Raw genomic sequence first — 17,009 nt, 5'->3', positions numbered from 1 at the left:
TGTGCAATAAAGCCAAGATCAGGAAAGAGAAGTATGACAAACATGTTACAAGTACACAAACCTATCAGGTTGGTGACCTTGTTCTTTTGCGTCCACATCCCAAGTCTACAAAGTTAAAACAACTGAACAGAAAATGGCAGCTATTATATTCAGGTCCTTTCAGAATAGCAAGCATACCTCACCCAGGTTGTTACTCCCTAGAATACCCGTTATCTCACAAGCCGAGGGGGCTGCATCCCCACAGACATTTGAAACCCTTTGTGCACTAAAACAACATAATATAATGATAACTAAGTTGAACATGAGCAAGTTGCTGTGAAACGAGATCATAAATATTTATATTGAATACACGAACATTAAGTTATACAGCCTAAGAACACAAACATTCATTTATGGAAATTATATACTGCAGTTACACTTGTACACATAATTATGAAGAGAAGGTAAACCCAGGCGAGTACACTTACTAAATGAGAAAAGATATTCATATAGGAATGAGATCTACCCAGGTTACATTTGTTGTTAATTGTAAATTATAAGGTGAATCAACAATTAGTTATTTCAAGGCACTCTAATGACAGGAGATAATAGCTGTTGAAATCAGTAATGACATAGGTATGTAGCAGAATGAATGAGGATGTAAGGATGAATGATCAGTATGAATGAGTTAATATTTAAGTTAATATAAGAAGATAAGTTACTGTGAAGTAGTTGATGGAGAGAGATTATGTGAGGAAAATATTACTGAAAGTTTATGAGAATGGAAGTGCCCCACGTATGTGATATATTAATGTTTGATGAGGAATCTGTTTAATGTATAAGGATATATATATTGTGATGAATATGTGAGTAAGGAATGAGCGAGAATGTTTGGTAATATTGTGCTACATAGAGAAGTGAATAAACAGTCTACATCTTTAAGATTACATAAGAATTTCAGTTTGAGAGAAAACATTTGTGATGAGTTAGAACACGTGAGTACAAGACGTTAAAAGTGAATCTGTTTACAGTGCCCTTGAAAATGAATGAATGCAAGAAAAGCAGAGTGAACATAATGGTGATTACAGCTGTTGAAAGAAGTGTAATAAGAATGTAACTTGGAAACACATAAGCTTTAATTTATTTCAGAAGTGTAACATAGTAACCTTTCGTTAAGTTTTGTTAAGCCACTGTGTGGAAGAGAACATTTATAGTTCGTGTTCAGACAAGAGAACGATATTTTAAGGAACTTAAGTTGGAAGAAATATAGTTTTTTTTTACACAGCCCTCATGTGAATACATTTGTATAAAATTTTTTTTTTTTATGAAAGTGAAATTAGTGCCATGTTAGCCTTTATTATACTTAAACACAACAGAAAACCATGAGGAAACAAAAGATAGGAGAGTTATTAAGGCCGTTTTGCGACTCGTACAACACCTCCACTTAAGCGAACAGATGACAAAGTTACATCTACGTTGAAGACATTTGACTTTTTAGGCTATGCAAGGTAAGTGCAAAGGAGCAGTGACCATCCGTGCAGCCGGCGTCGAGCAACGGACAGTGAGAAAGAGAAATTTTACTGTCAATTATAATAATATGTTCTTTATTTATAATTTATAGATAGAAATGATTACATACATGATGTTTAACCTTCACTAAAGTAGAAGAAAGTTCATGGTTGAACTCTTGAGAGGAAATTTGACATGTTATCATATAATACACATTATGAGAGAGACAATCTCTGAGATACATTTTCCATTTGTATAGACGGTATCCACAAGAAGTGGAGATATTGAGGATGTACTGAGCAGATATGTGATTTACTCATGCAAGGATTTGTTAAGGTATAATATACTAAGTCATATGAACAGTCAGAACACAAACATAGAATCTGTCATGATGTTACACTACACAGACGTGACGTAAGGACACTTACATTTACCCATGATTTGGTAAACTGTAAGCACCTCCTTTCACACACCCCTTGAAGGTGATGCAAACGTTATAATGTATTATGTTCTCTTTCTTTTTTGTATTAGCAGTAGGATTTGGCAGTTTTTAGGTAGTGAATAGTTTCTTCCAGTCTATCTTTCTTCTCCATTACCCTACCACATACTGCAGCTGGGTATTGTTTGTTTATGGAATGTAAGAATATAATGTGTGACAGTAAACTTTCAGGTATGAATAAAAAGACATGAATATTAATGGCATTACAAGCCTGGTTAACCACTAGCCAGCCAAGATATGGAACCAAAAGAAAGAAAGAAATAATAAATGAAGGAAATCCCGTGCTTTAAACATTAAGTCTTATATCCCTTGGCACGTCAAAACCTTAATAAAGAAAATCAAAATGACCATAAACCCCAATAAAAGAAAGCCAATGGGACTTAGTATAATTTTTTTTTTTGGTGTAAATATTTCACGTGTATAATCTTGTAGATTTATATGTATTTGTATATGTATAAAACTTTGCATACGGTCAACATATTTTGAAATGTGACCACGAAATGTAAGCTTTCAGAATTAACGATGTAAACATGCTTGGACAAAGTGAACTTTGTTAAAATGTAAATGTGGCAAAAAGTGTTGCAAACTGTGTTAAACTGTGAACGTTATAAACGACGAATTTTGTGTTGTTTGTGAAACTTATGGCGCATAAACCGAATAACTGTTTGTAAATCGATATAAACTGCAATTTACTTCGACGATAATGAGGATTTGCACACTGCAAATGAACGTTTGTTGGCAAGTGTAAACAATGTGGTGAAACACCTACCTTTGCGAACATCGACGCCGTTGTTCCTGGCCGGCCTTCAGATGCTTGGAGACTATAAACTCAGCACCTGTCGTAGGCGATGTGGAGGCTAAAAACTACATCGACCATATATGCCCCGGGAACAATAGTCATGAAAACGCACAAGGACCTGGAGTGTTGTGTCGTAACAGAAGACATGGACGTTGCTTCAGATCACGCACACGCTCAATCTTATGGTGTCACCGGACTTAACACGCCATTTATGCTGGAATAACAACTTGTAATGAACACTATGTGAGAGCGAATACTGTTGAAGACTGTCATAACGCAGCGATTTTGAAACTGCCGCACGCGAAATTCAGTGATGCTACTGCGCGTGCGCAAAGACTACGTGCTGCCAGAGATGCATTGGGAAACCAACGCTGGGAGTACACAACATTAACTGCGCTGGTGAGCAGCTTGCTCAAACACACACTATGTAAACATATATATATTAATTGTCTAAAAAGGATCAAAACTGTAACAAGTGTATGTAGTATATAGATTTAGAAACCAAGTATTGGCAAAGATAATCCTCTAAGTATGCACGTGGCGTTTCCTGGGAAAACATGTATAATAGACATTTAGGTATATCTATTCTATTGTTTGCTAGCCTGCCACGCTAAATGTTTTAGCGTGACAGTCGATGGGGCGATGTAGCGGGGCTTTAAATTTCGCCGCGCTACACTCGTTCCCTCAGATAAAAATATCCCGTCGCAGCGGTATGAGCGCTCGACGGCAGAGAAAATACCAAAATTGTAACCTTTTTTGTTTTCTATCCGTTTTCAGTTGTCTCTTGTTAGCCGTAGCTTAAGGCAGACGTGATCGGATGCTGATGTAAAAACTTAATGGCTAATCTTGATCTGATTGTAATGTGTAGACATTGTGGAAGTTATTAAGAAAGTCGGTGGATGGAAGTAGCAAAGTGAATTAAATTGCATACAGTATCAAGATGATTTTCATTGGTATAAATTAGTGATCCCTGGACTATTGCAAGATTTCGGAGCAGATTTTTTTCACGCTGAAATGAAGGAGATTTTTGAAGACGTGGACGCCGCCCGAAAGAAGATAAGTTAATTTGGTAAAGGAGGATCTCTCGTCTACGCCACTTCCCCCTGTCAGTTACATTCTGTTATTCTCTGTTTCTTTTCAATACTTTTTGTAGTGGAAATTGGTTTAACTTTTGCTCAAAAATGCCACAAGGACCACCCCAACTACAGCTTTTCTGGAATACGAAGTCCGATCTGCATTTCTTTCATTCTTTCCCTCTTTCACGGTCTCTCTTCTCCCATTTTTCATCATTTTTTTTTTAATTAACCACTACAATCTATATTGTATAATTCTTTAGCTTGCCCTGTATCAGGGTCTCTTAGATATACTGCTTTTGGATGCAGTATTTTCTGAACTTCAAAAAGTACTCTGTAACGCCCCCCATGAACCATGGACCTTGCCGTTGGTGGGGAGGCTTGTGTGCCTCAGCGATACAGATAGCCGCACCGTAGGTACAACCACAACGGAGGGGTATCTCTTGAGAGGCCAGACAAATGTGTGGTTCCTGAAGAGGGGCAGCAGCCTTTTCAGTAGTTGCAAGGGCAACAGTCTGGATGATTGACTAATCTGGCCTTGTAACACTAACCAAAACGGCCTTGCTGTGCCGGTACTGCGAACGGCTGAAAGCAAGGGGAAACTACAGCCATAACCTTTCCCGAGGGCATGCAGCTTTACTGCACGATTAAATGATGATGGCGTCCTCTTGGGTAAAATATTCCGGAGGTAAAATAGTCCCCCATTCGGATCTCCGAGCGGGGACTACTCAGGAGGATGTCGTTATCAGCAGAAAGAAAACTGGCGTTCTACGGATCGGAGCGTGGAATGACAGATCCCTTAATCGGGCAGGTAGGTTAGAAAATTTAAAAAGGGAAATGGATAGGTTAAAGTTAGATATAGTGGGTATTAGTGAAGTTCGGTGGCAGGAGGAACAAGACTTCTGGTCAGGTGACTACAGGGTTATAAACACAAAGTCAAATAGGGGTAATGCAGGAGTAGGTTTAATAATGAATAGGAAAATAGGAATGCGGGTAAGCTACTACAAACAGCATAGTGAACGCATTATTGTGGCCAAGATAGATACTAAGCCCACACCTACTACAGTAGTACAAGTTTATATGCCAACTAGCTCTGCGGATGACGAAGAAATTGAAGAAATGTATGATGAAATAAAAGAAATTATTCAGACAGTGAAGGGAGACAAAAATTTAATAGTCATTGGTGACTGGAATTCGAGTGTAGGAAAAGGGAGAGAAGGAAACGTAGTAGGTGAATATGGATTGGGGCTAAGAAATGAAAGAGGAAGCCGCCTGGTAGAATTTTGCACAGAGCACAACTTAATCATAGCTAACACTTGGTTTAAGAATCATGATAGAAGGTTGTATACATGGAAGAACCCTGGAGACACTAAAAGGTATCAGATAGATTATATAATGGTAAGACAGAGATTTAGGAACCAGGTTTTAAATTGTAAGACATTTCCAGGGGCAGATGTGGACTTGACCACAATCTATTGGTTATGACCTGTAGATTAAAACTGAAGAAACTGCAAAATGGTGGGAACTTTAGGAGATGGGACCTGGATAAACTGAAAGAACCAGAGGTTGTACAGAGTTTCAGGGAGAGATTAAGGGAACAATTGACAGGAATGGGGGAAAGAAATACAGTAGAAGAAGAATGGGTAGCTTTGAGGGATGAAGTAGTGAAGGCAGCAGAGGATCAAGTAGGTAAAAAGATGAGGGCTAGTAGAAATCCTTGGGTAACAGAAGAAATATTGAATTTAATTGATGAAAGGAGAAAATATAAAAATGCAGTAAATGAAGCAGGCAAAAAGGAATACAAACGTCTCAAAAATGAGATTGACAGGAAGTGCAAAATGGCTAAGCAGGGATGGCTAGAGGACAAATGTAAGGATGTAGAGGCGTATCTCACTAGGGGTAAGATAGATACTGCCTACAGGAAAATTAAAGAGACTTTTGGAGATAAGAGAACCACTTGTATGAACATCAAGAGCTCAGATGGAAACCCAGTTCTAAGCAAAGAAGGGAAAGCAGAAAGGTGGAAGGAGTATATAGAGGGTCTATACAAGGGCGATGCACTTGAGGACAATATTATGGAAATGGAAGAGGATGTAGATGAAGACGAAATGGGAGATACGATACTGCGTGAAGAGTTTGACAGAGCACTGAAAGCCCTGAGTCGAAACAAGGCCCCCGGAGTAGACAACATTCCATTCGAACTACTAATGGCCTTGGGAGAGCCAGTCCTGACAAAACTCTACCATCTGGTGAGCAAGATGTATGAAACAGGCGAAATACCCTCAGACTTCAAGAAGAATATAATAATTCCAATCCCAAAGAAAGCAGGTGGTGACAGATGTGAAAATTACCGAACAATCAGTTTAATAAGCCACAGCTGCAAAATACTAACACGAATTCTTTACAGGCGAATGTAAAAACTAGTAGAAGCCGACCTCGGGGAAGATCAGTTTGGATTCTGTAGAAATACTGGAACATGTGAGGCAATACTGCCCTTACGACTTATCTTAGAAGAAAGATTAAGGAAAGGCAAACCTACGTTTCTAGCATTTGTAGACTTAGAGAAAGCTTTTGACAATGTTGACTGGAATACTCTCTTTCAAATTCTAAAGGTGGCAGGGGTAAAATACAGGGAGCGAAAAGCTATTTACAATTTGTACAGAAACCAGATGGCAGTTATAAGAGTCGAGGGACATGAAAGGGAAGCAGTGGTTGGGAAGGGAGTAATACAGGTTTGTAGCCTCTCCCCGATGTTATTCAATCTGTATATTGAGCAAGCAGTAAAGGAAACAAAAGAAAAATTCGGGGTAGGTATTAAAATCCATGGAGAAGATGGTGGTGGTGGTGGTTAGTGTTTAACGTCCCGTCGACAACGTGGTCATTAGAGACGGAGCGCAAGCTCGGGTTAGGGAAGGATTGGGAAGGAAATCGGCTGTGCCCTTTCAAAGGAACCATCCCGGCATTTGCCTGAAACGATTTAGGGAAATCACGGAAAACCTAAATCAGGATGTCCGGAGACGGGATTGAACCGTCGTCCTCCCGAATGCGAGTCCAGTGTGCTAACCACTGCGCCACCTCGCTCGGTCATGGAGAAGAAATAAAAACTTTGAGGTTCGCCGATGACATTGTAATTCTGTCAGAGACAGCAAAGGACTTGGAAGAGCAGTTGAACGGAATGGATGGTGTCTTGAAGGAAGGATATAAGATGCACATCAACAAAAACAAAACGAGAATAATGGAATGTAGTCGAATTAAGTCGGGTGATGTTGAGGGTATTAGATTAGGAAATGAGACACTTAAAGTAGTAAAGGAGTTTTGCTATTTGGGGAGCAAAATAACTGATGATGGTCGAAGTAGAGAGGATATAAAATGTAGACTGGCAATGGCAAGAAAAGCGTTTCTGAAGAAGAGAAATTTGTTAACATCGAGTATAGATTTAAGTGTCAGGAAGTCATTTCTGAAAGTATTTGTATGGAGTGTAGCCATGTATGGAAGTGAAACATGGACAGTAAATAGTTTGGACAAGAAGAGAATAGAAGCTTTCGAAATGTGGTGCTACAGAAGAATGCTGAAGATTAGATGGGTAGATCACATAACTAATGAGGAAGTATTGAATAGGATTGGGGAGAAGAGAAGTTTGTGGCACAACTTGACCAGAAGAAGGGATCGGTTGGTAGGACATGTTCTGAGGCATCAAGGGATCACCAATTTAGTATTGGAGGGCAGCGTGGAGGGTAAAAATCGTAGGGGGAGACCCAGAGATGAATACACTAAGCAGATTCAGAAGGATGTAGGTTGCAGTAGGTACTGGGAAATGAAGAAGCTTGCACAGGATAGAGTAGCATGGAGAGCTGCATCAAACCAGTCTCAGGACTGAAGACCACAACAACAACAACAACAACAACAACAACAATGCTGAAAAAATTTGCTCGTTCCCTTCTTGAAATTCAAACTGTGGTGAAAACTCTGTACTAATACCAAATCATTTATTTGAAAGCTTGGTACAACAGCTTTATCATTAAAAGTTCCAACTCTCTTTTGTGACTGTGTAATCTGATTCTCTTGTACCTTCTCTTGCAACTTTTCCAAGTAAATCGCCAGCAAATTCAGCCATAAACAATTATAACAAGGGCTCTCCTATAAAGGTTTTATTCATAGTTTCTACAGGAGCTAGTCCTGTTGACATATGTTGCAATTCATTAAGGATTACTTGAAATTCTGACACTACTTGTGCCCAGGTAGTGTGCCTAGTAGAAGAGAACGTTTTACGCAATCATCCTAATTCCTTCATAACATGTTCACAAGGATTGGTTTGTGGACTATACTTAGATATAGTTATGTGTCTTACCTCTTCCCAAGTCAAGAATTCCTTAAAATTATGGCCAATAAATTGTGAGCCATTATCAGTTAACAGACGTTGTGATTTACCCACATCTCGAAAATACTCTTGCAAACAATGCATTACTATATTAGTATTTGCTTGTTTAATGGGATAAAGTTACTTTGACCAACAAACGGCCAACACCAATATCTTATTTACTTTTCCCCTGCCTGTGCGTAATTGTCCAAAGAAGTCTGCTGCTGTTAGATCATGCAAACCTTTTGGAATTATCGGATATAGTTTATAGTGCACTTGACTATTATCCTCTTTAATGAGTTAACAGTCATACGCATCTCAACACAGTAACTACCTTCTGACTCATATTCTTGATATAATAAAGTTTACACATGTGTTTGATGCACTTCCTTATTCCAAAATGACCATATCCTTTGTGTAAGAACCATATCAGATATGTTTCTACACTACATGGAATACATAGTCTCCTGCTTGACTGATCTGACAGTGCTTTCCAAAACAACACATCTTTTATTATCATCCATTCAGAATTTTCTGACTGGAGCAATGATAGTTCTTTACAAATGCACTTACATCCTTGTTCATGTACCTTAAACCCAAAAAATTGATGGGAAAAATCACTCCCGGTCCTTCAGTTCATTTCACATTACTCGTATCTAATGGTAACTGTGATAATGCACTGGAAACTATATTCTGTAACCCTTTCAAATAGTTAATTTTTACATGAAATTCTTTTAAAAACAGCCCAGCACATGAGTCTGTGATGTAATAACCTGCTTTCCATTAAAAATAACAATGCTTGATGGTAACAGTGTGTGATCCCCATACTGCTATCTGTTAGCAGTAGTGTGGAGTATTAAAAACTAACAGTTCTGTCTCTGTGCCTGTGTAATTCATTTCATGCTTTGTTAAACTTCTGCTAGCAAAGGCTATTGTTCTGTGTTTCCCCACTTCAGGATTCTACTCCCCTTGCAATAATTCTGCTGCAGTTCTGTACTCCGATGCATATGTAGCCAGCTGAAATGGTTCATTCATTACAGGATGACTGAGAATAGGGGCATCTATCAGCACTTGTCTAATATTTGTAAATGCTTCTGCAGGCCCCTCACCCCATGACCACACAGACTGTACCTTTAAAAGATGCAGTAACTGTGGATCATTCAGGACTTGTCCCTGAATGTATCAATGGTAAAATCCCGCTAATCCTAAAAACGAACCCAATTTTTCTGATTTTTAGGTTACAGACACTCCTGTGTAACTCTTATTTTATCTGAGTCTGGTTTTATGCCCTTAACCCTAACTAAATGTCCCAAAAAATGTATTCTCCCCTTGCAAAATGTGATTTTGACAAAGTTATGGTTATCCCCTTTCCATTCAACCTTTGGAAAGATTTCTGAGTAAATCACGATGGTCTTCCCAAGTTTCTGATACTAGCAAAATGTCATCTACATAAATAATAATAATAATAATAATGAGCGTATGGCATTGGTGGCCAGGAGACCCCTCGCGGGGCGGTTCGGCTGCCGCTCCATAAGTTCTTTAACGCCACAATGGTGACTTGCGAGTGAATGAGGATGAAATGATGATGAAAGACACACAACACCCAGTCATCTCGAGGCAGAGAAAATCCCTGACCCCGCCGGGAATCAAACTCGGGACCCCATGCGCGGGACGCGAGAACACTACCGCAGGACCACAAGCCATGGACATCTACATAAATAATGAGTTCTTATAACAGTTCTTTGTCTAATGCTTCATTGAACACCTGTGTGAACAAAGACACTGAAATATTTAACCCAAATAGTAATATCCTAAATTTGTAAGATTTTCAGCAAATAAAAATGTGGTATACGTTTTAGTCACTGTGTAGCTTGATCTGCCAAAAACCACCTGTGAGACCCATGGAGGTGAAATATTTGGCCTGTTCGAATTTGGTTAATAATTCCTCTATACAAAGAGGTCTGTTCCTTTCGGTTTCTATACATTTATTTAATGTACGAGCATTCAACACCAAACAAACCATCCCCTGTAGCCTTTTTCACTATAAGTAATGGATTATTATATAGGCTTGACTTCATTCGTTGACTTGGTTACCTACCATTTTGATGATTTCCTCTTGAAATGCTGCTCTCAAGCTTATAGTCACTGGATATGGTTTGCAAAAGAAAGGGTCTGAATTCTTTACCTTAAATTTACATATATAATTTTCTATGATGCCTGGTTTGTCAGAAAATACATCACTATACTTAGTCAGAATTTTATACAGCTCTTGCTTTTGCTCAGCAGTTAACAATGGTGATTCATAAGCTTTGTTAAATATCAGCCTTTCACTAGTTAGTACATCATTTGCCATTTCATCTTTCAAAACTAACTGAGCAGTTGCAATTAAATGTATTTCCATGGTTAAGATAAGGGTTGGATTTGTCTCAGCATCTTAATGAAATAATATTTCACTATTGCTTCCATTGAAATCACAAAATAAGGTTTTCATATCAAAATTTACAGCTGCTTTATACATTGCTGTTTTGACACACTTTATTGTGGTGGTGATAGGACACACTTCGCCCACTCATAGGTGTATTTCTATTTTTGTTTTCTCTTCGTACTTGGCAATGAGTAATATTTTGTTTCTTAATGAACTTGACTGGGAATCTCTTATTAGCCATGCTATTATGTTCCCTGTTATCCTCTAGCATATGTTCATTCCTTTCTTTGTTTAGAGTATTTATCCCATCAACAAAAGTTAACAGATCATTAACCACTGCCATTCTTATTGTACATAATATGGTAACATTCATACCAATATTTTGACTAAATGGGACTCCTCTATTGGCTCATCTAAATATTTAGACCGAGTCAGGTGCCATTCTATGGATTTGTTAAAACTTCGCCAGGAGTTGTTACAGCATATTGGGCCTAATAACTAACTCTCATGTCAATTTCTCTTGTTTGCTATCAGACCAATATTTTCTCCTAAATTTTCCCTTAACCCTTTGCAGCCTGTGGAGGATATAGTTCCCATGAAACGTATTTCTTTACAGTGTTTAAGGGAATATGTGTTACCACTTCTGTACGCTCCTGGCATCTAGTGGCAGTCCGCTGCACCAGATGTAGTTTCTCTTTGTTGTAAAATATAGTCTTTATTTTTTTATGTGTAATGGCAGCACAGAACACCGCACAAAAGGGATGTGGGAAATCCATTTGCCATCAGTTTTGATATCTCACAAAGGTGCCACGATGATATATGTACCACCATAGATTTTGCTCCTAAATCACAAAAATAAAATTATCAAAGATTAAATATAGTCAATTGATCACATTTATAATAAGACATCAAAAAAATTATCTTCGCTGAGTTTCTACAAAAAATGTACCTGTGTAAGGTTTAAGATGCTCCCAAGCTAAAAATCCTCAGAATGAGCAGTACCCTATTCTACCGCATCACTATCAAATAACTCAAGGCAAAATCTGTCTTTCTGCTATCCTCCCAGGTCTTTGGTAAAGCTCTACAAAATACTCTCAAAAATAGGTGGAGTGAACTTCCCTGTCTGGTTTAATTTCAGAAACTGCTTTGATAAATTCATATTACTTCCCCACTTGTAAATCCTCAAATAAACTACTTCATAACCCACTGTTATTTACATCTGCCTTCTTATTGATTTCCTCCTTAGTACTCTCAATAGCCTCCCATAATCTTGTTAATTTTTGTTTTTTTGTTTTCTTCTTCACTTCCCTTAGAATATTAGTATTAAGTAATTCTTTTTTCTCTTGTAAAGTAGAATTTACAAATTCATGTAATCGTTCCTCCAAATTACAAAGTGTTTCAGGTATGTTAACTATTTCTCTAAATTCTTTGCATTGTTCTAAAACAGTTACAAGCTCGTTTGCCTCTGAGGTTTGCTTTTGAAGCTGGATGAATGCTAATGGCAAATTTACCTACTCTGGTGATTTTTTACATCTAATTCTTTGAATTGTTGTATTAGTTCCTTGCGAACTAAATTGCATTGTTTACTGATCTCATCCTTCAACTACCTAGGCAATGGGCTCAAAGTACTTGCAATGCTAATTAATTTAGCTTCTATTTCCTGTTGGATGGGTTCTGTTGTCTCGAGTTTCAGTTTTTCTTTCATTTTTTCTACCTTGACAGATAGTTCATTACTTTTAGACTCTACTTTTTCAGGTAGTTCCTGAATATTAAAATATATTTTGCCAGATTATTATTATTATCTTCTTAACTTTTTTTCTCAGACTTAAGTCTGGTTAAAAATGGAATGTGACGTGGACCTCGGTCAAGCGTGACTTCCTTGTAACTGTATGGTATATGTTATATTGCATTTAGGAACTTTCGGGTAATTGAACATGTATCAATAATTACAGATTTTTGTAGTTGTATATATATGTTTGGATGTAGCTGTATTGCATTGATGTACTGGTGAATATTGTGAGGTATGACTCCTGTAGTTGATAGTATAATTGGGATAATGTCGACTTTATCCTGATGCCACATGTCCTTGACTTCCTCAGCCAGTTGGATGTATTTTTCAATTTTTTCTCCTGTTTTCTTCTGTATATTTGTTGTGTTGGGTATGGATATTTCAATTAGTTGTGTTAATTTCTTCTTTGTATTGGTGAGTATGATGTCAGGTTTGTTATGTGGTGTTGTTTTATCTGTTATAATCGTTCTGTTCCAGTATAATTTGTATTCATCATTCTCCAGTACATTTTGTGGTGTGTACTTGTATGTGGGAACGTGTTGTTTTATTAGTTTATGTTTTATGGCAAGTTGTTGATGTATTATTTTTGCTACATTTTCATGTCTTCTGGGGTATTCTGTATTTGCTAGTATTGTACATCCGCTTGTGATGTGATCTACTGTTTCTATTTGTTGTTTGCAAAGTCTGCATTTATCTGTTGTGGTATTGGGATCTTTAATAATATGCTTGCTGTAATATCTGGTGTTTATTGTTTGATCCTGTATTGCGATCATGAATCCTTCCGTCTCACTGTATATATTGCCGTTTCTTAGCCATGTGTTGGATGCGTCTTGATCTATGTGTGGCTGTGTTAGATGATACGGGTGCTTGCCGTGTAGTGTTTTCTTTTTCCAATTTACTTTCTTTGTATCTGTTGATGTTATGTGATCTAAAGGGTTGTAGAAGTGGTTATGAAATTGCAATGGTGTAGCTGATGTATTTATATGAGTGATTGCTTTGTGTATTTTGCTAGTTTCTGCTCGTTCTAGAAAGAATTTTCTTAAATTGTCTACCTGTCCATAATGTAGGTTTTTTATATCTATAAATCCCCTTCCACCTTCCTTTCTGCTTAATGTGAATCTTTCTGTTGCTGAATGTATGTGATGTATTCTATATTTGTGGCATTGTGATCGTGTAAGTGTATTGAGTGCTTCTAGGTCTGTGTCACTCCATTTCACTACTCCAAATGAGTAGGTCAATACTGGTATAGCATAAGTATTTATAGCTTTTGTCTTGTTTCTTGCTGTCAATTCTGTTTTCAGTATTTTTGTTAGTCTTTGTCTATATTTTTCTTTTAGTTCTTCTTTAATATTTGTATTATCTATTCCTATTTTTTGTCTGTATCCTAGGTATTTATAAGCATCTGTTTTTTCCATCGCTTCTATGCAGTCGCTGTGGTTATCCAATATGTAATCTTCTTGTTTAGTGTGTTTGCCCTTGACTATGCTATTTTTCTTACATTTGTCTGTTCCAAAAGCCATATTTATATCATTGCTGAATACTTCTGTTATCTTTAGTAATTGGTTGAGTTGTTGATTTGTTGCTGCCAGTAGTTTTAGATCATCCATGTATAGCAAATGTGTGATTTTGTGTGGGTATGTTCCAGTAATATTGTATCCATAATTTGTATTATTTAGCATGTTGGATAGTGGGTTCAGAGCAAGACAGAACCAGAAAGGACTTAATGAGTCTCCTTGGTATATTCTACACTTAATCTGTATTGGCTGTGATGTGATGTTATCTGAATTTGTTTGGATATTAAGCGTGGTTTTCCAGCTTTTCATTACTGTGTTTAGAATTATTATTATTATTATTATTATTATTATTATTATTATTCTCATGTCAGAAACATACACAAGACACAGTTTATACGATTATTGACAGAGCAACACAGTTTATATGATATTTGACCAAAATTTGGCCACTTCCAGTGCATTTCCCACTGTCCGGTGAAGGTCATCATCAGTGCAGGTAGCTGGAACAATCAACACAGAAGCATATGTTGAACAGCCTGCACAGTCACATTGGGTTTTGTTTTCTTCAACGTATCCCCATTTTGCCAGGTTAGCCGTTGATATGCTCACACTCTTGACCTCAGCCTATTCAAGGACTTCCAGAATGGCCAGTTCTCATCATGAACAGAGGGTAAAGATTCTGAAAATCTTCTCCAACCAGGAGGCTAGGATATCTCAGCCCCTCGTAGTTGCAGCCTGGCTTCCTCATCAGTGGTTCTAAGGAAGCTTTTCCTTGACCTTAGTCATCGTGGGTAGGGTTGTTGCCCATGCATGGTAAGCATTTTTTCCTGCTCCAGTTTCGCACCTTCCCTGCTTGCTGTTATTTCCCTTCGAACAGGAGTGGTGCAATTCCTGCAAGTTGGTAGAGCCATTCAACTGAAGGTGACTACAAGCAGCGTGTTATAATTCTCCTGTGTTGTTTAGGGCAATATCCACCCGTTTAGCATGTGCTGACTCATACCATACAGGACAGGTATACTCTGCAGCAGAGCAGCAAAGTGCCATTGCAGAAGTTCAAATGGTTCCAGCTTGGCTGCCCCAATGTGATCTGCCCAGTTTTCTCAGTAGGTTGTTCCTGGTGGAGACTTTTGATTTGAAATTCAATTTTATCAGATAATTCCTTCCTAGTGTCAGACAGTTTCTTATCTGTTGCGTCTACTTTGTCAGATAATTTCTTAAAATCAGAATTCATTTAATCAGACATTTATTGTAATAAACCTTTAAACAACTCTAGAGCCTTCATGGCCATTTTGCTAAGGTTGACTGGCATACAATGCAAATATTCTCTATTATGTACCCTCTATTACTGTAATAAATTGTTATTGCACAGTTTCCTTAAAAGTGATAACACTGAAACACGGTGTCACTGTCTAGACGAAAAGAGAAAAAAGGTTTTGAAAGTGAATTTCTGTGTTTTCTCAACAGCTTACCCTTTTTTATGAACTGCACTCTCTCTTTGTGTAGCTGATGCAACCGCGTGGATGTGGTGATGTACCACAATGATTTGCACCGCCCGGCATAGCCGATGTTTCAAATAATAGTGATAGGTGGACTGCACCGTGTCATATAGCAGCACCCCTGAGCATTGCTCAGTTACTACTGTATCACTGTCACGATTTGAAATCTTCTTCTCTGAACCTGATTAAAAATTCTTTTCCTCTAAACCCACCAAGAATTACTCTGTCGTTGTTAAAAAATTCTTTTATTCATATAAAGACATTGTTTACTTGATATGTAAATTTAATTTGAAGTTAACATGATACTTGTACCACAATTGTACAAATACGGTCTGTCTTCAGATTTCATGAATTGTTTCAATATTTCCTATTGATTTCTTCTTAACAGGCTGTTACTGAGTTTAGACAATATAGTTACATCCATTCACTTATAGTTTCTCCTTTTGTTTAATCCTTGTTGCTCTTGGCAGCAGGATGATTTATCACTTGTGGACTTTCAAGATTTTGAAAATTTATAGTTCTTTATTTTCTTCCTTTTGCTCCAATACTCCACGTTCCGTATACTGGGAGCCATGTAAAGTGTTTTTCTTGTTGGTTTAGAGTTTTATGTAGCTATTTGCTTGAACCTTGTAATTGAAGCTGAGTCAGAACACTTCATGAGATTTGTCACCCAGTGTAACATATGACATATTTACTTTTTTTTCCAATCAGGTCATCATAACTGATACTCTTGAAGTAGCTGTCCTGCTAATCAGTGCCTCTGAAATCCCATATGTAGCTGAGGAAAGGCCTGACTTCTTCATGTTCTGCAGCTGTTACTGGAACAAAAGAAGGTAACTTCTACTCATATCATGAAGAAACATGTCCACTCCTTTCATTTCACAAACATATATTTCCTTGAATAAGTGTACAAATCATTAAAGTGACTCATGAATTTGAATAGAACACAACTTTTCATACTAAATATGCCTCAAAGGCTCACCATGACATTCCAGATTACAGTATATTTCATTTGTCACAAAACCATCTTGTCTTTTGTTTTCATTCTTGGAGAGCATGACTGCTCTTTGATGGTCACGCCACCATCGATCTGCAACCTCAAAATGTAAAAGGCCCCACCTGCAGTAGGTGAAGCTGTTTAATTTGTTGTCACATCTTGCCATTTTTTCGTATTCTACACCTCCTGTTTAATGTCAGCACATACAAAAACAAACAGCCACACACACAGTATATGTTCCGTGACTTGTTTGCTACTTAATATTATTATATCACAATCATCTTTCCTTGTACTACCTACCAAGGAGTGTGAAATATTGTTTCCTAAACAGTATGTAACACTTCACTACATGCAGTTCGTTCTTTCTCAGACTGGTGGCATCTGCCACAAGGACAATGCAATGTGTCACACAGCTGCAGCATATGTGCATGGTTCAAAGAGCACCAGGATGAGTTTACTGTACTCCCTTGACTACCAAACGCCTCAGATTTAAGCCCAAACAAAAATCTGTAGGGCCACTTTGTCTGGGCTGTTTGCACCATGGATCCTCTACCAGAAAACCTAGTACATCT

This window comes from Schistocerca cancellata, chromosome 1 (genome assembly GCF_023864275.1).
Source record: "Schistocerca cancellata isolate TAMUIC-IGC-003103 chromosome 1, iqSchCanc2.1, whole genome shotgun sequence".
NCBI classification, from domain to species: domain Eukaryota; kingdom Metazoa; phylum Arthropoda; class Insecta; order Orthoptera; family Acrididae; genus Schistocerca; species Schistocerca cancellata.
This window is presented reverse-complemented; position numbering follows the sequence as displayed.